The 25,898-nt window shown below is 37.2% G+C and overlaps 1 protein-coding gene and 1 long non-coding RNA gene across 3 annotated transcripts in view; one reads left to right on the top strand and one right to left on the bottom strand.

The window, feature by feature from the left end:
- PRORP (protein only RNase P catalytic subunit) overlaps positions 1-25,898 on the top strand; it is a 122,190-nt gene that overhangs the window by 61,959 nt on the left and 34,333 nt on the right. The gene's annotated exons all lie outside the window — the stretch shown is intronic.
- The window catches only part of LOC111096992, a 75,537-nt gene continuing 50,871 nt past the window's right edge, over positions 1,233-25,898 (bottom strand). Inside the window, exons 3-7 of the long non-coding RNA XR_005363137.1 lie at positions 18,740-18,847; positions 15,088-15,255; positions 10,489-10,599; positions 9,508-9,581; positions 1,233-2,714 (exon numbers count right to left, since the gene is read on the bottom strand). This is a non-coding gene — a long non-coding RNA (uncharacterized LOC111096992). The remainder of the gene's footprint in view (positions 2,715-9,507; positions 9,582-10,488; positions 10,600-15,087; positions 15,256-18,739; positions 18,848-25,898) is intronic.

Genomic DNA, 25,898 nt, shown 5'->3' on the forward strand with positions numbered 1-25,898 from the left:
ATATATTATAAATTATATATATACTTTATATAATATATACTAATTATAATATTAGAAGTATTATCAAGTAGTTCTATTAGCATTATGATGATTTTAAGGTACCTAGAGTACTCATTACACCTTCTTGACTCGTAAGAGTTCTATTTTGGCATGTGACTGCTGGAATAGTTTATACCACTTAGAATGGTTCTTACATGTACTGACTGCTAATGGGGTGTATGATCAAGTACCACATAAGTGGGTTTTGGGTGAAGTAATCAAGGGAGTAAGTAGAAAGCTGAATGAAGCCAGGCAAAATTTCTATAATGAATTTGACCTTATATCTCTTTCTTTCCAGATATCCCCAAAAGGGTATATTTTGCATGGTGTTTGAAACAAAATTTCCCTGATTGCATTAGTCAGCCAAATGATTGTATGTCTTAGAACAGCATTGTTAGGAATACAGCGTTGCCAGGCTCCCATATCTGTTTTCTCTCTGACAGAATATTAATGGCAAGTTGATTCTTCTCTTGATGTGCCCCTGATAATGTTTGTGTGATAACTACTTGGGGTGTTGTGAGATTGTCTATGTGAATCATTGTGGTATACCTTGCTTCTATGGCAGTATTTTTTTTTTTAAAGCTCCTTAAAGAGCCAGTTTTCTTTTCTTTTTTTTTTTTTTTTAGATTTTATTTATTCGTGAGAGACACAGGGTGGGGGGTGAGGGAGAGAGAGAGAGAGAGAGAGATAGAGGCAGGCAGAGATACAGGCAGAGGGAGAAGCAGGCTCCATGCACGGAGCCTGACGCGGGACTCAATCCCGGGTCTCCAGGATCACGCCCTGGGCTGAAGGCAGCGCTAAACCACTGAGCCACCCGGGCTGCCCTATGGCAGTATTTTAAAACACACTTCTTAGGAATGTGCTAGGTAGAACTACCTGTGAAAATATAATACCCACTTTAACCAAAATTTTAAAATACATATTATTAAATCTGCAAGGTAAACAGCAGTTCCAGAATGAGTAGTAAATTAACTTAACTATGTTTTTGAAGTTTTATAAATTGTTCATACCTAATTATTATGACAGTGGTACTATTTTATTAGTCATTAATTTTGTGTTAAAATATTTATTTCAAAATAACAGGTCTTTTCCCTTTTAAAATAGTTTCTGTTTCAGACTTCTAACTCTTGGAAGGCTGATTTTTCTCTCAATAACAATTAAGATGAATTCAAAGCTTAGATTTTATTGCAGTATTTCACTTAGACATTTTTTTTTTTCAAAATAGTATTAGGAAGAGTATGTAGTTCCTTCAGGTTTATCCTCCCCACTCCAGAGTAGGTACTCTTTATTTTTAGATTATTTCTGTTTTGCTTTGTTCTATGAGATAAAAGATGATTATAATGATGTATGCACTGCAAAAAATAAACTTAAAATAAGTTAAAATAAAGGTAAGATAAGAGCACAAAGGGAAAATAAGTTTAGGAAAAATTAGAAGTTTAAGGTTGGCCCACAAAATTCATACCAATGAAGTGCTCTAGTAATTTAGCTGTAAATTCTATCCACAAACTTGAAGATGAAAACGTGAGTGCCAAAGAGCAGGGATTCATCCTTTTATCTTCCTGCACATCATTCATAAGCACTCCACACTACATTTATAAACACCCTCTTTACCTAAAGAGATTCTCAAAGGGGCCAGGATGGGCTTGAGAAAGAGTTAAGATATATCAGTAAGTGGAGAAGTTTGAAGACACATAATTCTGGTACACTTTCTAAGGAAGTTATTTCCACTGTAAGATTCACTGATTTTGAGGATTCACATAGTTCATCAGATCAAATGGAAACAAACTGTTTAGAGAAAGTACCATTATTCCTAATATTTAAACCAACTAAAACAAAATAAAATAAAATAAAAAACAAAATGAGTTCTGTTGTAGGCCCTTTCAGTACAGGGCATGTGGGCATTGTGAGTGCTCTTTACAGCATCCTTGTTAGGAATAAATGAATGAAAAAAAAAAGGAATAAATGAATGGATTGTGTAAAGGAGTCAGCAGTAAAGGAGTGAGAAACACAGTTATATGAGCTTGAGAGAACAGGCCTCAATAACTCCATATCACTAGTGCTATCTCAGGTTGGTCAGAAGGCCCAGTAGCAGGACTCATGCTTATTGACCTCTTTGGAAAATGGAAAGCTGATTCTTCACTTTGGATTCACAGTAATCCGTAGCAGTACTAGACCTTGTTTTAAAAATTTATAATTTTATTGCAGTTTTAAAAAAATCTGGTCAGGAAGTATATATCCCTAATATACCTCCTATAGAGTAAGCACTCTTAAGATTTAAAGAGATACTCAGGTGGGTTGGAGTATCAGAATTGCCTTTGGTATTTGTTAAGTAATTATGGCAAACATCATTTCTTTAATGTGGGGCGGGGGAGAGCTTGCAAATGCAACATTATTTAGTCAGTAGAGCATTTTTTCACTCTGTTTTGTGTAACTCATAAATGCCTAGAAATTGCTTGTGTATATAAAGTTACAGAATTAATCTAAATTGAAGTTTTCCAGTTATCGTAGATCTCCCTCTCCAGAAAAGATCTACACATCCTATGATATGAATGGCAGGAAAACCTCTTGAAAATTTTCTCATCGGTTTAGGAAAGAGATAACAGGCAATCTTCCTGGGTTTAAGCTTAGAAGATAAATGGAAACAGCACTTCCTCTTCAAATGGACCAAAATAACCCTGCAAAATATACATAAAGTGTTTTATCAATATCAGTCTTTTACCAAAATAAGAACTTGAAAGTGAAAATTGCAAAGCCACATAGTTTCATGGTTGTAAAAACATTCTAAGTTTACCAAATTCTTAATTACTTGCCAGTGTTTTGTTTTATTAATTCCATTTCAATGTCCATCACCTGGTTATCACTCTTGACATGTCATCAGAAAGAAAAAATAACATATAGCTGACAACATCTGTCATAGGATCTCATCCAGAATACCACCTTACATTTAATTCATCATGTCTCATTAGACTCCTCTTCCCTGTGAGTTTCTAAGACTTTATTTTGAAGACCTTGACAGTTTTGAGGAGTGCTGGGCAGTTATTACATAGAATGTCCCTCAACTGGAATTTGTGTGATGTCTTTCTCATGATTAGCCTCAGATTTTAGATTTTGGGGGGAAAGACCATAAAGGTAAAGTACTGGCCCTATAACATCACATAAAAGGTATAGTATCAACATGACTTATCCTTATTGATACTAACTTTGATCACCTGGCTGAGGAAGGGTTTGTCAGGTTTCTCCAATACGAAGTTTTTTTTCCCCTCTTTTCATGCTGTAATCTTTGGAAGGAAGTCAGTGTGCAACCATGCATGGGGTGGGGGGGAATGGTTGTATGCTTTACCTCTTTAGAGGCAGAATATTTACATAAATTATTTTAAATTCCCATGTAGAAATATGGGAAATTTGTATATTCTCTATTTACTTATTTATTTAATCCTTATTTATAATAGTATGTACTCATGGTGTTTTTATTTTATATTTTGGGTTATAATCTAATATTTATTTTGTTCAAATTAGTCTGGCTTTGGCAATTGCAAACTTTTTATTGGCTCCTGTCTCTTTGACATACCCCCATCATTGTGCAGTTTTTTGAGCACTTCTTTGCCGTCTGGCACCACAGTATACCTAATTTGTACAGTGTTCTTTTTTAAAAGCTAAAAACCATAGATAATTAGGTTGGCTGCTTCAATCTTCTTTGAAGGAAAAGTTATCAAGATTATCGGAATTATAAAAAAGACTGGCTAGTATTTTTTTCTACTTTTACTCCATTTTTCAATATCTGATAATATTTGTTTCTGCCACTTAGTCTAACAGTTTTGCCCAGTCACCTTTGATTTTTTCTTCGAGGTTAGTCTTACTTATGGATTGCCTGTTTTGGAGGATCAATGTGTATTTGGGATTTTCTTTTTCCTTTTCTTTTTCCTTAGTAGTGAGTAGGAAATGTACAGCTCAAAGGAGAAATTGAAAAATCAGTATAATCTTGTTCAGAGCAGCTCTCCTATTACTATTCTCAAATAATCAAAAAAGTGGCTGTTACCCAACTGATAAACATTAGTTACTTCCGAAGGGAAAGGTTATATAGAATGTTGGTTTTCTATATTACATATTGCATAGTGTTAGAATTTTTTTAAACAACAAATATATATTTCCTTTATAATCTGGAAAAAATAAAGGTTTATTTTTAGAGTCAGTGGAAATGCAAAGAAAAAAACTTACCCTTTCTGTGGTTTGAAATGCTTTGGAACTTAAAGACTTTTCCCCCACACTGATGTTCTCAAAATTTTTGGTTATTTTTCATTAATATTGTTTACCAGTACCTGTACTAGTGAAATTGGCACATCTGTCCAGTTGTTTTATGTAATTGTAATGCCTGCTTTAGCATTTGACAATTATTTGGGGTTCTCTGACAATTGTTTCAAGTGTGTAAGACTTCTTTTTAACAAATTTTTAAATATATTGTTAGTAAAGACCGCTTTTATGGTATCTTACAAAAAGACATAGAGTTGTTTTGGTGTGTTGCTTTAGAAGGAATAGGTGGGAATCTTTCCCACTCTTTCTTTGTTCTGCTACTTGTCATGCTATCCTGAGATTTTCTTTCTTTCTTTATATCCACGGTGTTTTCTGTTCTGTGCGTGCTGACCCTTACCGCCTGAGATTCCTTCTGGTTTTTTTGTGGGTTTTTTTTTGCTTTTCTCTCTCTCTCCTTTAACCCACCAACTCAAGGACCCTGTCAACTTAAGGAAACCCCTCTCCACATTTTCCCTGGGATATGACATGGTCTCAAAATAAGAATGTCACTGCAGCCAGTAATCTGTATGTTTTCTAGCTCTAGTAGGCAATAGCTTCACTCTCTTTATTGCCTTACTGCCACATTCTACCCCTACCCCTTACCAAGAGCCCTGTGTTTAAATTCTCAATCTAGTTATGCCATTTGGAAAATAAGATATTCTAAGATTTAATAGCAGAAGGAATAAATAAAACCTTGGTAGAGTTTTATTTACATTTCTTTGTGCTACTGTAGAAGCCATAAAATCTTTTTGTCCTCTCCATGTGTTCTTATTTTTATTTCAGTACAACATAAAACAACCAAACATTTGTTTTATGTAACTCCAAACCAGAAGGTTTTCTTTTACTATGTATTTTGTTTGATGGAGTTTAAATACAGCATAGTCGCTTTCTAATAAAATCTACAAATCAACAAAAGTAAATTTAATTATCTGTGCTCAGATTCAGTTTAATAAATATTAAGTGACTATTATGTGGTTCTGGAAATGACCATATGGCTTGCCCTGAGAAAACTCACAGCTCTGAAGTGATAAGACATACACGATTCCGGGGAGGGACGGCATATGAACACCGTCAGTGAGATGTAAATAAGGAGGTTGAGGAAAGACTTCATGAAGAGGGTGGCATTTGAGATAAACTTCCTCAGGCTGAGTTAGTGGAGAGGGTATTCTAAGCAGAGACAGCAGTTTGAGTCATGAGGGTTTAGAGGCAGAAAATAAAGGCATACTTGAAGAATAGTGAGTAGACCCCTAGTAGCTGGAGCATATCTTACTTGTTTGGTAGTAGCGGGACATGAGGTCAAGAATGTTGGTTATGGGGATCCCTGGGTGGCGCAGCGGTTTAGCGCCTGCCTTTGGCCCAGGGCGCGATCCTGGAGACCCGGGATCGAATCCCACATCAGGCTCCCGGTGCATGGAGCCTGCTTCTCCCTCTGCCTATGTCTCTGCCTCTCTCTCTCTCTCTCTCTCTCTCTCTGTGTGACTATCATAAATAAATAAAAATTTATAAAAAAAAAAAAAAAAAAAAGAATGTTGGTTATGGCCCTGGTTTGGAACACCTTAAATATCATATTGTGAAGGGTCCGAATTTTCTTTCAGTTATTCAGCAGCTAGGTTGAGGATACAGTGGTAAATAAAAACAGGCATGATCATTGTCCCCATGGAGTTTTTAGCCTGACGTTATAATAATCCTAGAAATACAGGTAAATATGCAAGTGTGATAAGTGGTACCAAGCAAACAAAAAAAGGTACAAGGTCCTATGAAGACATTTAAGAAAAAAACTTGACCTAGATAAGGAGATCAGGGAAGGTTTCCTTGAAGATATAGCAAGTGAGTTAAGATCAGAGGGATGAATAGGAGTTAACTAGGTAAAGAAAGATAACAAAGAAGGATGAAAAGAGCATTTTGGGTGGAGAGAATAGCATGTGCAAAGGCCCTTACTGGGGGCTGGGTAACAGAAAAATGGAAAGTATGAGAGACTGAAAGGTCAGAATGGTAGCAGAAAGGGTCCAGACCTTGTAACTTCAAGGACTTGGGTCTTTATCCTAAGATTGCTAGAAAACAGGGAATTGACATAATCCAGTTTTCATTTTAAAAGTATAATTCTGGCTACAGTGTGGAAAGTGAATCAGTGATTTCCAATCAAGGTGGTTCCATAAATTCACACTTCGATGTACCACTTCTGCACCAAATACGTATCAATGATAGATGAACTTACAGAAACTGCAAACCAAAAGGATATTGCCAAGCTCAAAAACAAAAGAAAACATAAAGGAAATCTTGAGTAGAGCTAAAACTATTGGCCTGCTTGGTTCTGAGTCCTAGAATAGGCATGGAGACAGGGATTTCAACTCCTTTGGGATAGTAAAGACTAAAAGTGTGCAAGGTGAGATGGGGCAAAGTCAGATTTATTTTTTAGAAGTGGAGCAAGAGTGAGGCTTCTCAAAATGGCAAAAGAATCTAAGGTAAGGAGGGGGAAAAAAACCCTTATAACTACCATTTGAAGTCAATGGCCTGTAACTCTCTCTCAAAACAATAAAAATAAAGTACGTTTTATATGCTCAGATTCAAATTAATATATTCCATTTAAGGCAAACAAGAAAATATTAAATAAAAACAGGCAGAAATGAAACAAGAACCAGATGAATGTTTAAAAGAATCAGTTAGAATTCTTGAATGAAAAATAGTCATTGAAATAATTCAGTGATATGATAAACCCTAGACTGGCCACAATTAAAGAATTTATTAATTGGAAGTTGGTACTGAGAAACTCACCCAGAATAAAGCATAGAAATATAGATTTAGAGAGGCAGAGACTAGTTGGAAATGGATGAATCTTCAGATATTTAGGAAATAAAACTGAGAGAATTTGATAACTGGATGGGAGTATGTGAACTGGAGAAAGAGATCAAGGATGACATCAGCATATGGATTTGTTTAACTGGTTGGAAGGTGATGCCCTTTACTGAGAATTTGAAAGACATTTGGAGGGAAAATTGTGAGTCTGGCTTTGGATGTATCTAGTTTGATGCTTCTAGGGTATCCAAAAGGAGATACTTAATAGATAGTTGGGCATATAGCCCTAGAGTTCAGAAGAGAGGTCTGGGCAGCAGATAGAAATATTTTCAAATGCCTGTGGGTGATAATTAAAATCATATGAAAGGAGAAAGAAATTCTAAGACTGAGCTTTAAGGTATTTTAATATATAACTGTGTAGTAGAGGATACGCTTGCCAGAGGACATGGAAGAGTACCTGCAGAAATTGGAGGTTAACTAGACAAGTATGTTATGGCAGCCAAAGGAAGAGAATGTTTCAAAAGGCAGGCAGAGATTAATATTGTCAAATGTTAACACAACAATCATGGAGAATGAGGATCAGGAAGGGTCACTGAATATAGTGATAAGGAGATGATTGGTTGACTCTAGAGTAAGCTATGGAAGTGGAGGGAAGGGAGAAGCAGCCAAATGGAGTAGCTTGCAGGTTGTATAGGAAAAACACACTATGTGTCTCTCTTTTATCACTGACACAGAACATGACACACTTAAACTCTGTCACCAGATGTTTTCACACATCAGGCAATTATCTGTGATATCAGCTGGTTGTCCTACAATTGAATAAAGTTTTTTGACACTAGGAATTAGTGCCGACTCCATAGGTCAAGGGCTGAGTTCCACAAGACTTCACATCCCCTTCAGACATTAGTTGCAAGTCCCAGGTTGTCACCTGTACTTCTGACTGATTGCTGTAAATTGGAAGTTCCCACGACCCCTCTTTGAGTTTTATCGTTTACTAGAATGGCTCTCAGAACTCGGGGAAACACTTACTTAAGGTTACTAGTTTATTATATAATAAAGGATAATGTAAAGAGTACAGATGAACAGCCAGATGAAGAGATACATAGGGAAAGGTCTAGAGAGGTCCCAAGTATGGGAGCTTCCATACAGAAGGAATTGGGGTGTGCCACCCTCCTGGTATATAGATGTATTGAGCAGCTCTCCAAATCCCATACTTTAGGATTTTTATGGAGGCTTCATCATGTGGGCATGATCATTAATTCCCAGCCCCTCTTCATTTCCTGGAGAGTGGAGGGCTGGAGCTGAAATTTCCAAGCTTCTAATCATGGCTTGGCCTTTCTGGTGACTGTCCCTCATGCTGAAACTATCCAGGAGCCCATCAAGAGTCACCTCATTAGAACAAAAGACACTACTATCACCCAGGAAATTCCAAGGGTTTTAGGAGCTCTGTGCCAGGAATCAGGGGCAGAGACCAATATGTATACTTCCTATATTTCGCAAGTAATGATGGAAATTGAGACAGGAAGCAGGGAGGATAGAAATAGGGCAGTATTTGGAAGGGATAAAGTGAGTGGACAAGTGGGAGAAGATCCAGATAGGGGTTGAAGCTGACTGTGTAAGAGGAAAGGAGCGAGTGATAGTGAATTCAGGAACATAGAAAACGATAGGGTCCAAAGCATAGAGGGAGGAATTAGGCAAAACAACAAATGTGGAGGGAAAGAGATGCAGATATTTTCCAAGAGAAATATACTGTTTGACTATGGAACTTTTTTCACAGAGCATTTTGAAGGACATATTCTTCAAAATACACTTGGGGTAGATTTTGCCTTAAAACATGACTGCCTTCTGAATTTTCTAAGTCATCAAGTACTATTCACTTCTTATATGAGAAGCTATGGCAGATTTTCAAAATTAGTGTTTTTAATGCTTTTTAATCCTTTATTCCAGAATAAATTAAAAGTAATTTTAGATAGCAAAATGTTCTTTACACTTTCTTTTTTTTTGTTGTTCTTTACACTTTCTTAACATTAGTTTGTAATAGCAAAGAAATTGTATATTAATGTAAATTTCAACCTTATTTAACTTTGCTTGATTTTGCCACTAGTAACATCTAGATTTTAGTATAAGGGTGTTCTTTTGATAGAATTGAACATTTTGTTAGTGTGTTGAGACAAATAAATCTGAAAATCCAGCAAGAACATCCTAAAGGTTTTTTTTTTAATTGAATCAGTTAATTAAATTCTGAATAACTAAATACGTACACCTTCTATAGTTACCTTGAGCTTTGTATTTCACAAATGGTATCTCTTATCTCCTTTAATCTGCAACCACAAAAAACTTCCTGCAGAGAAAGAGCTTATATTTTTAGATAATACCCTGTTTACTTACCTTTCTTCTTTTAAATTTTTTTCTTCCACTTTAACATTTGTCAAAGGTGATACTCATGTCACATGGTTGTGTTACTGGAAAGTCACATTGGGAGAAGATTTGTGAAAGAAATGAGAAAATGAATTTCACCTGTGCCAGGAACTGTTCTGAGCATTTAATATGCATTATCTCATTTAGCCCTCATGATAGAGGGCTAAATCTGCTTTGTTTTTTAACAAATACATACATCTGCTTTGTTTTTTAAGATTTATTTATTTATTCATGAGAGACACACACAGAGAGAGAGAGAGAGAGAGAGAGGCAGAGACACAGGCAGAGGAAGAAGCAGACTCCATGCAGGGAGCCCGACGTGGGACTCGATCCTGGGTCTCCAGGATCAGACCCTGGGCTGAAGGCGGCACTAAACTGCTGAGCCACCCGGGCTGCTCCATCTGCTTTATTAATAGAGAAAAGCAGCTTCAGAAGTGAAAGTAAAGCCATCAATGGTATTCATTTATTTTAATTAGATATTGATACGATCTTGAAATAGAAAATGTTCATAGTCTATCAAACAGTTGAGTCTTATATAATATCACCATAGTTTTGTGCCCTTATACATGTAGCTTCATTAGTCTGGCTAATTTTTTCTTTTCCTTCAGGGCTCAGCTTGAGAATCTTCTCCAGGAAGTCTTCCCTAACCCCCTTCCCCACATTCCCTACCTTCACCCAGAGGTCCTCATTCTTCTGGGCACATGGCCCCTTATGTGTGCTTTCTGAGCACCCTGCTCTCATCTATGGCATAGCACCAGTCACCCGATTATAATTATCTAGACTCCTTGATAAGCAGGAACTGTTCTTTTTAGAAATTTCAACATCCAGCACAGTGTCTGATATGTGGTAGGTATACGAAAAAGGTTGAGTGAATGTTTGACCCAAAGTGTATTTTTAGACTTACGGAATGTTTGGTGACTGTGATAGTGGTGCTTATGATAGACAATGTACCTTTTGTTTGGTTCTCCAATCTTTCTGGTGAATAAGGAGTGTTTTTCATATCTCTGAAGTCTTGAAGTCATCAGATGGGAGAGGGGTGAGGAAATGCTGTTGGTGAATTCCCTGAGTAAGGCAGAGGACATTGGTGTTATTTTTCCTTCCCTTCCCAGTGAGAAGGGAGCCAAGTTGTAGAATTAGGGGGAAGATAGTGGCATTCAGATGAAACTTCAGAGTCTATCAGTAGCTTACTATTTACTGGTTAGAACCTCTAATTTAAGTATTGGCTAGGTCTACACTGTTTAGGCCCATAGCTGTTTTATACAACTTTATATTCCCACCAACCAGCACCAGGTTTAAACTTTTGTAAGTCAAGGTGATAGATCATTCCTAAGTGTTCACCCCTAACCTGAAGCCAATGTTTTATTCTCTATCACAAGTCTATCGACTAGCAATATTATCGTGTATCAGAGGGCAGGAAAACTGCACACCGTCCCCATCACCAATGTTTTTTGACTAGATGACCTTAGGTAAGACAGTGAGCTTCTCTGGGCCTTATTCATCTCCTTTCTAAGGTGAGCGCCCAAGTTTTTATGTTCATGAGACCATAGATAACTTGGATTGTCTTTCAAGGTCCATTCCATTTCTATTTTTGGATCCATAATTTATATTAATTATTTAGCAGTGTTCCAGTGCTGCTCACTGAGAAAGTTGATTAGAAGTGTTCTTCTCTGTGGCAGTTACACATTTGCCATTTATCATTCAGCAGCGTTGAAATTTAACACATGAATTTACTGCATTTAATGTATTGATTTTTTTTAACTCCTACAATCTTGATAGTTGATTATTATCATGTGTAGTCCTCGTTTTGAGTTTCTCTTCTCAAGGTAGTTGTGTTTCTTTTATTTTTTCGCTTTAAGGGTAACAGTCTAATACTGCTGAATGAATACTGTCAAGCTATTTACCTACGAACACCAGAGCCTTTTGGGCATGTGCATACATTTATATCAGCATATATGATAAATGCTGGAGTGTTCTTACTGAGGTTCTTTAACTCTCTACTCTCAAAAGAAAGTTTTTGAGTGTAAAATAAAAGACCTTATAATTATTTATTAAAAGCCTTACTTCCAGGGATCCCTGGGTGGCTCAGTGGTTTAGCACCTGCCTTTGGCCCAGGGCATGATCCTGGAATCCCGAAATCGAGTCCCACGTCGGGCTCCCGGCATGGAGCCTGCTTCTCCCTCCTACTGTGTCTCTGCCTCTCTCTCTCTCTATGTCTATCATAAATAAATAAATAAATAAATAAATAAATAAATAAATAAATAAATAAATAAATAAATAAATAAATAAATCTTTTAAAAAAAGCCTTACTTCCTGAAGGCAGAGATCAAATAACAAAAATCAAGAACTGTAGTAGTCAGAAAAAAGTATCTTCTTCAGTATTACTATGAATACATTAATAATTCATTGTCCTATTCTCCACCAACAAAGAAACTGCAAAGTATACATTTTAACAGCAAGGGTATCTGGAGCAGGCCTCCTAATCTCCAGTATAATCCTTATGCTATTCCATACTGATAGAACCTTCCTGTTTCCCCCCTTTTTTTTCAACGTTTTATTATGAAACATTTTTTTAAAGATTTTATTTATTCATGAGAGACACACAGAGAGAGAGAGAGAGGCAGAGACACAGGCAGAGGGAGAAGCAGGCTCCACGCAGGGAACCTGACATGGGACTCGATTCCGGGTCTCCAGGATCATGCCCTGGGCTGAAGGCAGTGCTAAACCACTGGGCCACCGGGGCTGCCCTATTATGAAACATTTTTAAAATACCTGAAAGTTTAAAGAATTTGCAGTGAACATCTGTACACCCATCTCCTTGATTCTACCATTAACATTTTACTACATTTGTTTTATCAGCTGCTTTTCTATTCATTAATTCATGTTGATTTTTTAATGTATTTCAAAGTAGATTGTAGATATAGGTACCTATACCTATTCTCTTTTGATCAATATTTATAATACTTCTGCCTACAGGCATGACCACTGCTGATTGACTGATTTGACTGATGTAGTTCTTTTTTTTTTTTTTTTTTTATGATAGTCACACACAGAGAGAAAGAGAGGCAGAGACCCAGGCAGAGGAAGAAGCAGGCTCAATGCACCGGGAGCCCGAGGTGGGATTCGATCCCGTGGGATTCGATCCTCCAGGATCGTGCCCTGGACCAAAGGCAGGCGCCAAACCACTGCGCCACCCAGGGATCCCCTGATGTAGTTCTTAACCCATTATCACCAGCCTTATTAGTAGAGTGCTGTCAGCCTATACAAAATGGTCTTCACCAGTGACAATCTAGAGTAACATTCTAGATCAGCACTGTCCAATAGAAATATGCTAGATTAAATCTTTTAGTAGCCACATTAAAAAAAAATTAAAAGAAAAAAATTAAAAATTAAAAAAAAAATTAAAAGAAACCGGTGAAATAACTTTATTTATTTATTTATAAAGATTTTATTTTGTTTATTCATGAGAGAGACAGAGAGAGAAAGGCAGAGGAACTCCATGCAGGGAGCCTGATGTGGGAGTCAATCCTGGGTCTCCAGGATCACGCCCTGGGCTGAAGGCAGAGCTAAACCGCTGAGCCACCTAGGCTGCCCAGCAGTCAATTTCTTAATGAATGCAAAAGAAGTAGTGGTATTTGGAGCACTTGGGTGGCTTAGTAAGTTAAGCGTCTGCCTTGGGCTCAGCTCATGATCCCAGGGTCCTGAGGTCAAGCCCTGTGTCCTGCTCCCTGCTCAGTGGGAAATCTGCTTCTCCTTTTCCCTCTGCCATCCTCCCCCTTCCCCGGCCCTGCCCACCTCCCTGCCCCATGCCCCCGACAGCTCATGCTCTTTCTTGCTCTCACTGTCTCTCTCTCAAATAAATGAATAAACTCTTAAAAAAAAAAAAAAAAAAGAAGTAGTGGCATTTATCATAGCAGGCCCTAATTATACCTTTTATGTTGAGGTCATTTTTATTCTTAGTTCCCTGATCAGAAACTTCTTAGTCTCCTCTTATTCCCTTAGGCATTTCTCTTGATTTCTTGGCATCAGTACTTAGAGTTGAATTACATTCCCTATAGCAATATTTAGTGTATTTTATTACTTTTCTGCCATTCTCCACATAGTTTCATGCTGTACCAATTTATCTTCTCCCATTTTTGCTAGAGCAGTCTCTCTAAAACAGATCAGATCTTTACATTTCAATTATAAAAATAAAAAAAATACGTGCTAGTGTTAGGGAGTTTTAACCAGAAGAAAAAAAAAAAGAAAGAAAGATTTCTGGCTGAATAACTAGAACAATGTTCCTATTTATAAAGTATAAATTGAATTTCCTTTAATGATTTGTCAGAAGTCATCTATATTCTTTCATTTTTCACTAACAAAATATTTAATTTTGGATAATGAAGAAGCTGCATCTCATTCTCTGCTTTCAGTTGGTGTATTTTATCCAGAAAATGGATGAGAAAAAGTCAAAAGTTACATAAAATAGATCTGATTTCAGATTATCTTTGGTTTTTATTTTTAACGTTTAGCTCGTCATTCTGAGTCTTGACTAGCCCACAAAGAAGACCTAGACTGGAAACCACCAGAAGGGGCAAGAGTAGCTAGTAATCTGGCAGTGGCAGAATTTCACAAGAGAGGGACACTTGGGTGGCTTGGCGGTTAAGCAGCTGCCTGCAGCCCAGGGCGTGATCCTGGAGTCCCGGGATCGAGTCCCACATCGAGCTCCCTGCATGGAGCCTGCTTCTCCCTCTGCCTGTGTCTCTGCCTCTCTCTCTCTCTTTCTCTCTCTCATGAATAAATAAATAAAATATTAAAAAAAAAAAAGAATTTCACAAGAGGCTTATGTTGATAAGTGCCAGTTATCTTGAAACTCAGCACATGTGACTAGCTAGAAATACCTAAAACATTGCCTAATTTAGATACTGGATAAATAAAGTAATTTAAATATCTGGGATACTAAGATATGCCTGCTAAACTTCCGGAGGAAAAAAGAGCATAGCAGTTCACCTCCTCCAGTAGAGCAAGTCACTATAGGCTCCATGCCCCTGTCAGATAGCATTATAATGGACAATCTATAAAGGATTGATTTGGTTGCCACAGTGATGAACAATTTTTAGTGGGTGTTCAACACTATAAAGATTAATTTTAAGGTTTTCTTTAGGTACTCATTTTACTGTCTTCACATTTCACTATCACCTTGTTCATTTATTTTTTATTTGTTTACTAACAGTTTCCCACTTTACAGGAATGTCCATTCCATGAGAGCAGGAACCTTCCCTCTTTTATTCACTCTTATATTCCCAGCACCTAAAACCATGCCTTCCGGGCCTGGGTGGCTCAGTGGTTGAGCCTCTGCCTTTGCCCCAGGGCGTGATCCCAGAGTCCAGGGATTGAGTCCTACATCGGGCTCTTTGTGTGGAGCCTGCTTCTTCCTCTGCCCATGTCTCTGCCTCTCTCTCTCTCTCTCTCTCTCTCATGAATAAATAAATAAAATCTAAAAAAAAAAAAAAATGCCTTGCAGGTTGGCAGCTCAGTAAACATTTATCAAAAGAATTAATGATGCTTACTTACCTTTACAGATTCATCAATAGACAACTATCAGCCAAGAATAAGTATCATAGCCCCAGTGCAACTACTTCATACTTTGAAGGCTGTTAAAATGCCGCTGATGATAAAAGCCATACATTATTTTATTCATCACTTGTCACAGTGTCCATTTGTTTCTTTTTGTCAATCATCCTTCAAATAAGAGGAAAACACAGGGTATACTTTCAAAGAATACTATCTGTCAGGGAAACAGGTGTAATGTTTAGATCTAGAAGTAGAATGATAAAAGCTAAAATGGCAGTCCTTATGTTATTTATATTTTTGGACAGGAGTTATATACTGTTTCTTTCCCTTTATGAGTGGCCATTCATAAACCAGCCTAAGTAGTGAAAATGTAGGACTTTACTTCAGAATAATATCCCAGTTCTGAGTGCTTTAGCATTTTCTTGAAAAGAAATGAAGAGAGAATCTTACCTTAATTTTATGTTTTCAGACTCCCAACCTTTGAGAACTGGCATCTAATTCCTTAAATTTATAGAGATGAGGTAATATAAACCAATTTTTGATGTTATTGATACTTCTAGAAGCTTTCTTTAATGTTGATTTTTTAAAATCTTGCAAGTAATGTTTCAAGGAAAAAACTTTAAATATACATAATCTCACCCACCTGCATTGAATTCCCCATAGGGAGTTTGCTTCTCCCTCTGCCTATCTCTCTGCCTCTCTCTGTGTGTCTCTCATGAGTAAATAAATAAAATCTTTTTAAAAATTACTCCTTTTAATTTAAAATATTTGGTTTCATGAAAACAATTTAAAGTTATAAAAAACACTTGTGACATATAGTTAAGATTTATTCCTTTGTCTTAGTTGTCTTTTCTCCTTTTTAAATTAACAATGCAAAAAGTTTGAAACTGGAATGTCATTCTTTGTGAGTATTCACATTTCGTAAAAGCTTATGAAGTACTCAGATTTTTAAGCCCATTTTATAAATTAGTAGCTAGGGTAGAGTGATACGGGCCTACAAAGACATTTTTTTTTTCTACAAAGGGACATACAGCATTTATGAAAGCTTGTGACCTACACGTGACATTGTTTTGACACTGAGTACTTGGAAAGTGTTTGGCAGCCACTCAGAAGAGCATACTTCTCCCCTTACCTGCATAATTTGGATTAGCTACCATTCCTTAAGTGCCCATGCGTGACATTTGGATGAAGTCCACATCTAATGGCATTCTACATGTTAGATATAGCTTCATGCATTTGTTAGAGATAAGTTGCTACTGTGAACCTTACAACATCACCAGTTAATTTATTGGTAATTTCAGTATGCCAACTTGATTGCATCAAAATTAACATCCTCTTCTTCATTGCCTAAAGAGTAGAGGTGTCAGTTTCTGAAAAGTTTCTGGAAACATTGCTACCACTTTCCGAAGTGTTAGCTTTCCACATAGACTCTATTTTTCTGTTTTTGTTTTTGTTTTTCCCACTAAGCAGGAAATGACTAGAAACAGATTCCGAGATTTAGAAGTTCTCACAAATCTACTTCTCTAAATTCCCCCTCTCCATATCATGCCACTTTCTCTGTGTCTCTAGGCCGCTCTCCTTCTGTCTCTTATAGAGTCATTGGATTTAGAACTCAGCTGGGTAATCCATGATGATCTCATCTTGGAGATCCTTAACTTGTTTACATCTTAAAAGAGCCTTTTCTCAAACAGGTTCACATTCACAGGTTCCAGACAATAGGACATAGATACATCTTTTCGAGGTTCACTATTCAATATCCCACCCCAGTCTCACTCCACTTGCTGCCAAGTTCACTTTGCAGCACCTTGATAAGGAGCTGCAGGATTCATGGTCAAACGGCACCTTCATCATTTCTCATCTCTACCCATCCTGTTTATGAACAGTCCTAAAGGTTAAAAATTATTCATTCTGTTAAGCCTAAACCTACCCCAGGATAATATTTGACAATGGAATCTAGGTCTCCTACAAAGCTATATGGGATAAGTAAAACTTGTTCCATGACAAGTCCCAGCCTGATGCTGGGCTAAGAATGAAATGTTCATCTCAGCTGCAACATTTAAGGGGATGCCAAAAAATTCAGTAATTAATAAGGATAAATATTTTAATGCAATTTTTAAAACTCACAATTAATGTAGAAAATCCATGATGGGGGTGTCTGGTTGGCTAAGTCAGAAGAGCATGTAACTCTTGATCTCAGGGTTGTGAGTTCAAGCCCCCATTGGGTGTAGAAATTACTTAAATAAACTTAAAAAAACTCATGATGAACAAAATACCAATATTTTAAAGAAAAAAAGGCACACAACACTGTTATTGATTTTCCCTTTTGTCTCAGGTACCAGTATGGCTAGGCGTGGCGCTATTGTTGAACCTTTTTTAAAATTTTTATATTTTGTTCATCATGGATTTTTGTGCATTAATTTTAATTTTGTAAAATACTGCATTGAAACACTATTTATCTTGTCCAGTGAGTTTTTTGGTGCCCTTTTAAATTTTGTGCCTAAGGCAAGGAAGGGTCTTAGTCACCTTATTCTGGTCTCAGCCCTATAACTAAAACAGACACACAAGATCCATACTTAGCCAAGTGGACTCTCCCTCCTGGGACTTTCCCTCCTGGGACTTTGTGGAGGATGTAAAGACGAGGATGTTGTTAGAAACATTTCACAACAACATCAACAGTGGAAGTCAGTATCCTACCCTACTGTAACTGTGGTGTGTTTGTCTGCACACACATGCAAGCCTGTTCACCTGAGGGTCCAGCGGCAGGCCTCAGAGGCAGTGCCTAATTAACCACTCCTGTGGCATAATCTTGATCATATTACTACTCTGGCTTTGCTGGGTCTTACTCCTTTTCTGAGCTGGTGGTCTGGCATTCAAGACTCAATTTGCTTCCTTTTTGAAAATCAGTCATGTTTGTTTATCTCCAAACTTCCATTCTTCCTTACTTCGAGATGTTGCATGATTATATATGTACGTTTTCTTGGTATCTTAGGATGAAAGTCATCCAGGTCTAGAAAAATGAACTCATTTGGAGTATTTTTTTCAGTCATTTTCCTTGTTTTGTATTTCTTTTCTCATTCAGTCTTTTTTCCAAACATTTCGAACTTGAATATAACTTTGAACATTTATTTTTTGTTGTCCATAACTTATAAATTATAATAGTCCCTGGACCTAACTATATGAACTGCAGAGATTAAAGGGTGCCAGACTCAGGGGATCTCACCAAAGAAAAGCACCAGAGGCATCCACGGAGGGAAACAAATAATGTTTACCAAGAAACAGTGCAATATTTAGAGACATCATTCAGTATTCACTAGGCTCAAACTCCAGTCTTTGGGAAGAATGGCCTTTAAAAATTGGCATATATCTAACAACTACAGATTTGGAAGAACTTTAGAGTAGAAAAACAAAGAGCATTTTCAGTAAAAGCAACAAAAAACTCAAAATAACAGTTATCTGAAGGAGAAGTCACAAGAAATATGGGAAATGTGGGTTTACCACCCAGATCCACTGATGGAGCTAGCCCAGTCTGCCTCATTTCTCTAGATCATCTGGAACCCTTAGTCCAAGCCAGCATTTCCTGATTTTAAGATCAGGAAACAGTCCACTCTGTTGGCCATAAAATAGCCTATTTGGGATACTGCCAAGTCCCTACCAGTATTTGTCTTTTTCCCATTTTGGACTTTCAAGTTCTTTTCCCAGGCTGAGGTTCTAATTCTTTGGTCTCCTCACTCCTAGGTAGAATGTAACCAGCAGTTCTGACCTGCAAGAGAAGGGGAGGAGGAAACAGTAAGGTGCTGTGGATAGGAAAAGAAATATTTACCTCCTTCTGGGCATTAACTTTACTGATGTTATTATGGTGAATTTGCACCACTTTTTGTAGTCACCCTCTAATAAATACATCTCTACCTGTTTGTTTGTTTGTTTTTTTTCTTTAATTACTTCTCTCCTTTTTTCCTCATTGGAGTCAATAATATTACAGTTTTGTTTTTTAGGCCTCACCTTCCACCTTTCTTAACTTACACTCCCTTATAGAGTTTCTAGCTTGGAATTACCCCATCCTATATCCAAACACTTTGGAATTTACTCTCGTAGGATCTAGAGTCCTCCCATGTGAAAGGTTTCCTTCCTTTGCTCTTACAAAGTCTGAACTTCCTTTGCGAGGACCATTACTTCTTTTAAAGCTCTTGTCAGGGATCCCTGGGTGGCTCAGCGGTTTGGCGCCTGCCTTTGGCCCAGGGCGCGGTCCTGGAGACCCGGGATCGAGTCCCACGTCAGGCTCCCGGTACATGGAGCCTGCTTCTCCCTCTGCCTGTGTCTCTGCCTCTCTCTCTCTCTCACTGTGTGCCTATCATAAATAAATAAAAATTAAAAAATAAAAATAAAAAAAAAATAAAGCTCTTGTCACTCCTACATCATCTACAGCTTCCTCCTCCTCAGTCTTTATAGTCCTGAATAGCAGTCCTCTTTGTTGTTTCTTCTACTTTCTGAGAAATGAAATTGTCAATATGCTATCAACTTATCAGGTGCTCTACTTTTACCAGAATGAAACCTCTCACCCATGCTGGGAGAGGTGACATTTCCCGTTACTACTGTATATAGTGTCTATATCTATTTTGTTATCTGTATTAGGCCATCACTGTTTGTCGACCACAAGAGCATCATTAGAATAGAACATACCTTGCCAGTGTCACAAGTTTCAGTGATGTTTGCCTCCATGTGTTAATCTTCTAAATTTTCCTTTTCTTATTATCCATGTTCTACAGATTGTTATTAGGAATAAGGCCATTAGCTTTGCTCTCCATCTACCTGATTTTTCACTGATAAATTATTGGAAGGCTCTATTATTCTTTAGGTACCACACCAGCACCTCTGTGTGGAGGCTCTTCTGATTTTACATGATTTATTGAAATTTCAGACCCCACTGTATCATCAGCTTTAATCCATACCATCATATATCTCATAAGGGAAGTGATGTGTGTGTGTATATTCCCTTTAGTTTCTTGTGGCATGTGGCAGATTTGGAGGCAGTGTACTTAAGAACCCTGAGCAAAAGTTATACTATTTCCTAGATAATTATCTTTTAACTAAAATGATAGAAACAGAGTTAAAAAATCACAGGGGAGAAAATGAAGGACAGACAATAAAGTCAAAGCAGGGCTTCTGCAAAAATAGAAAACCTTTCTTTAGGTTATACCGAGTTTCATTACAATAAATACATCTGGAGACCTTCTCATCATGGGAGCCAAACTTTTTTTAAGTCAGATGAACAGCTGATGTATTGAGAACAGATTTTATTTAGCAAACATTCATATAGCACTCACTCTGGAATACAGTTCTCAAGTGCTTTATAAATAATAAATTAGTTTACTAAATTAATCATTTAATCCTCATAACAAATAAATTCATTTTTCAGATGAGGAAACTGAAGCTTAGAGAGGTCAAGTGACATCCCTAAGGTCACAGAACTAGTAAGCAAGAGCTAGAATTTGAATTCAAGAAGTCTGCCTTAAGACAGTACTCTAACCACTACATAATTGCAGTCTCTTCAGTTTATTTTCTTTCTAAAGTTCCAATGAGAAAAATGTTAAAAATGTTAAAACCTATACTGGAAAATGGGCATGAAACATTAATAAAACAACAACAACTAACAACTAACTAAGGACTTTATCAGATGTGAAATACCTTGACCCTCGTAGTTATAACTTAACCAAAAGCTGCTGAATTATAATAATGTTCTCTCCCTATTAATTATTGTCTCCTTGGTTCTCCCCACACTTCCCAACTTTCAAATTACATGGTTAGTATCTGGCTCTTCTTTGACCACAAACTCCTTTTGGTTGGTTGTGATATGTTGTGGGATTCTGGGAAGTTTATTGATTGTTTCCAGGGTCAGACTAATGACATCCTTTCATCTATTTCTCTTTTAGCTTAAGTATAATTTTGCCTGATAATTATTTCTGCCTGTCCATATTCATATATAATCTTCCATATTTGTTTTGCTAGCATCAGAAATTAATTCTTGCATGTGTCTGCATGGATTCTATGTTCTTCTTTTCTGAATATATTGCTCTTGTTTTAAAAGAAACTCTGTTGTAGTTAATTTCACATAATATAGCCTACCACGTACATAAACTTACTAGTAGCTCTGAATTAATCTATGGAGGGCTTCAATACTTGAATACCTTGGTAGGACATCTTTCTACCATAGTGAAGGGAGCCCCAAGTAACTAAATCAGTAAACATAAGGCTAAGGATTCTAATACCTGCCTTTCTTCTCAATATTTTGTATGTTTTAAAATATGTTATGCTTTCCTTTTTGGTAGTTATGACATCTCCCTGGCTGTAGTACAGTCTATCTATAAATTAATGATAAGAGCTTTAGAAGTATTAGCTCCTTGTAAATCACAGGCCCCTAGCCTAATCAAAGCTTTGACAAGTTATAACATTAAGTTGTCACTAGACTGCTGGTGACTTAATGAAACTAATGATTACTCATAAAAACCATGAGCTTAAGTACGTATATTTTACTATAGTTGCCAGAGATTCTAGCTTTCCTTGTCCAAGAAATATTTTTTAAGATTTTATTTATTTGAGAGAGAGGGGGGAAGAGAACATGGGAGGGGGGGAAAAGGAGGAAGGCCAGAGGGATAGGGAGAAGCAGACTCCCTGCTTAGCAGGGAGCTTGACTCACTGTGGGGCTCCAAGTGAGGCTCCACCCCAGGACCCTGAGATCATGACCTGAGCTAAAAGAGGATGCTTAACTAACTGAGTCACCTAGGCACCCCATGTCCAAGAAATATTTGACAAAGACCCTTCTGTTGTTGATCTATGGGCTATGGTATTTCTCAGAAGAATTAATTTGGTTTACTGTGAGCCATGTAAACTTTCAAATGTAAACATACATTATTCATTAAATCTTTGTTGACTTCCTTTTCTATGCCAGGCACAGTGCTAGATATTGTGGCAGATGCAAAGATATATAAGATGCAGTTTTCTCCTTGTCAAGGAGTTTATAATCTAGTAAATACACAAACTGTTAATGTTAGAATATATATAAGGGCCCTAAGAAGTATTTGAGAAAAAAGCTAATAAAAAAATTCGTATTCTAAAAAAAATACTTCTAGCTGGGGAAGAATCAAAGAATACTTAATGGCTAGACATCAGCATTTAACTGGTACCTCATTTTTAGGTTAGGTTTTGATAACTAGAGTTGAGAGGGTGGAAAAGAAGAGGGACTAATTCTATATCCAGACAACACTGTTCAAATAGCACCATGTAACAAAGTAGGACTTTGGAGGTAAAAGGTAAAGGGTGGGGTAAAGTACTAAATATCACCTTTTATTCCTATTGTCAAACATACCACAGGGCTGCTGGGTGGCTCAGTCAGTTAAGCATCCAATTCCTGGTTTTGGCTCAGGTCATGATCTTGTGGGTCGTGATATTGAGCTGTAGGGCTCGCACTCAGTGGGGAGTCTGCCTGAAGAGTCTCCCTTGCCTCTCCCCCCACTCACTTGCATACATTCTTGTTCTTGCATGCTCTCTATCTAAAATAAATTAATTGGGCAGCTCAGGTGGCTCAGCGGTTTAGCGCCACCTTTGGCCCAGGGCAGGATCCTGGAGACCTGGGATCGAATCCTGAGTCGGGCTCCCTGCATTGGAGCCTGCTTCTCCTTCTGCCTGTGTCTCGGCCTCTCTCTCTCTCTTTCTGTCTCTCACGAATAAATAAATAAAATATTTTTAAAAATAAAAATAAATTAAATAAATTAATAAATCTTTCTAAAAATTTAAGAATAAAAAAAGGCCCACATCACATCTTTAATAGGATGAGATTTGAGAAAAAAGATGAAATCTAATACCCAGTTGACAATGGTTGGTTAAACAACCTAGAAAAATTCTCACTGTCTTAATATTATTATCTTTGGTTATCTCCAAAATCAAATTTCTTCTTTTTAATTCTAAAATATAGTTTTAATGGATTCCACTTATTTACCTTAAAGCTGCATTGTGACAACACAACATATTGGTATAATATTCTCTTGGAAGCATGAAGATTACTTGTGTTTTGGAATAACTTCATTTAGGTTTTTCCAGCTTGCACCTATAAATCAGAGTCATGCTGTTCACTTTTGATGTTCTTCCTCCTTTTCCATCCTGTCTGTCCCTAGGCTAGCCCACAGGTCAGTAAAGAGGAATCTCACCAAAAATAAGAGACTCTTCACTTCAAAAAAAGGGACTCTCTTACTTCTCCTTGGAAAGCCCCAATTTGTGTCTTATAGCAAAATGAAATAAATGAGCATTGGAGCATATTAAAAATATTTCTTAAAATTCTAGCTCAAAATTACAAATTACTTCTTTTTTTTCATTATTGATAGTTACATAATATTTAAAGCCTTAAAATCATAAGCTCTAGCTTTACAATATTAATTTTTTTACAATATTAATTTTTAAAAGACAGTAATCAGCCCATTAAGTATTATTACCTTTCAAAATATGTAGAGAAAACATACTATGTAACTTTGATAAATGCGTGTATTTAAAAGGACATAAAGACGTTATCCTATAATATGCTAGGCTTTTCATTTCAGTTATTTCTCCCCTAAAAAAAATAACCATGATTCCTGCATGTACTATAGATGGCAATACTTATATGGAAATGGAAGTTTGAGAATGATTAGCAGATAGAGTCTTAAATGAGTAAGGTTCAGTTGAAATGTTCTTAATTTTTCTCCTTCACTGGATTTTTAAAAAATAATAATAAACTTTCTTTTTCACTCATGATGTTTCCATTCAGTTTTATTTCACCATCACCTGACCTTCTTCCCCCCCTCACCTTTGTTTCAGAAATCACATGTTATACAACCATTTTCTCTTTAGATGGCAGTGATTGGAAACCAAGTGATTATGCACACAGGATCCTATGTAAAGTGCTGTAGAAGTATTTTTTCTCAGGCAGGTTGAATGCCACATGGCCTTGCTGTAAATTCCAATAGGGACAGGGAAAACACTGTCATGTATGTTTCAAATACACCATCATTAAACATCTACAGTTCCAGGGTTGATGAAGTCTATCTTTGCATGGAGGGAAGTAGCTCATTCTCAATAGCTCATAGCTCAATATGGAAAGCTCTCATTCTCCTTAACATTAGGAATTTGGGGACACCTGGGTGGGTTAGTGGTTGGGCACCTCCCTTTGGCCCAGGACGTGATCCTGGAGTCCTGGGATCGAGTCCAATATTGGGCTCCCTGCATGGAGCCTCCTTCTCCCTCTGCCCACGTTTCTGCCTCTCTCTGTGTGTCTTTCATGAATAAATAAATAAAATCTTAAAAAAAAAAAAAAGGAATTTTGCTGTGGGATTCACTCAGTAAATATATATTAAATGATATTACATGTTAGGCCCTGTGCTGGGTAAGCACCTTGCACTATATACATAAAAGAGCATGGTGTCTACCCTCAGACACCCCTTCCAAGCATAATAAAGTATAATAATTCTTATAATAGAGGCATGTAGAAGATAAAGTAAGGCACAAAACAGGAATAAATGGCTGTAGCAGATATTACAAAACATTCACAACATACTTTTTTTTTTTTTAAGATTTTATTTATTCATGAGAGAGAGAGAGGCAGAGACACAGGCAGAGAGAGTAGCAGGCTCCATGCAGGAAGCCCGACGTGGGACTCGATCCCGGGTCTCCAGGATCATGCTGAAGGCGACGCTAAACCACTGAGCCACCCGGGCTGCCCCACAACATACTTTCTAAGCCTACTGGCCTCAGACTCCTTCACAACACAGCTCTTCAGGAAGCTGCTCTTGTTCTATCAAAAACAAAAATAAAAACCCCACATGCAAGAAGAAGCCTTTTGCCTATCATTGGCATAGTGGGAGATGTGTCTACCTAGAAGTGGTATACATTATGCCACCAATTGTGCAAAGAAGGGGAAAGAAAACACACACACTTTCTTGCTTGTTCATGTCTCTTGAGAGGGCTACCCAAGAAGCAGATAGTATTGGTTGCCACTGGGGAGAGGAGCTAGGTGGCTAAGGGATAGGGTGAGAGGGACACTCTTCAATGAATACCCTTTAGTTTCTTTTGACCGTGTGGATTTATTACCCATACAAAAATAAGGCTTTATTCACTTGGTATATCACATTACCACATGAAGAGAATATATATACCAGTTGTCTTTTATTTGGTGCATTCTACAAGTTACTAAACTCCTAAACATATAAACATATAGTAGATAGCAAACAGGTATTGCTAAGGATCATGTAAGTATCTGTAACATTTTTTGTTTTGGTTACAGGGAACTTCCCACTCTATTTTTCACAGCTCTCAACTAGTATATCCTGATAAACATCAAGTGGCTGTGAGTAGGAGTGGTTCCTCCCAGAGAAGCCAACTGTAGATTTTGTATACAGCGAGGAGCTATGTGTTTTGTTTTTGTTTAGTTTTGTTGTTTTAGTGGAAGTTACAGATGGTGTAGGCCAAAACCCATGGCAGAAAACAGATTATGAACAGAAAAATTATGGGTCAGCAAATATCTTTGGTATTGCTCAGAATTTAGAGCAACTTTAGCAGATTTCCTTGATGAGAAGAATTGTTTGTGATATGTCATCAGAAGAATCATTATAGGACATGTAGAGTCATCAGCTCTCTTGAAATAAATTTTTGTAGCTGAAAATTTTCAAAAGTGCTCTAAATGTGTAAAACTCCACAGTTTTACACATTCACTGGGTGGCTTAGTCAGTTGAGCATCTGACTCTTGGTTTTGGCTCAGGTCATGATCCCAGGGACACAAGATCGAGCTCTGC

The sequence above is a fragment of the Canis lupus genome, chromosome 8 (assembly GCF_011100685.1).
Source record: "Canis lupus familiaris isolate Mischka breed German Shepherd chromosome 8, alternate assembly UU_Cfam_GSD_1.0, whole genome shotgun sequence".
Classification (NCBI taxonomy): Eukaryota; Metazoa; Chordata; class Mammalia; order Carnivora; family Canidae; genus Canis; species Canis lupus.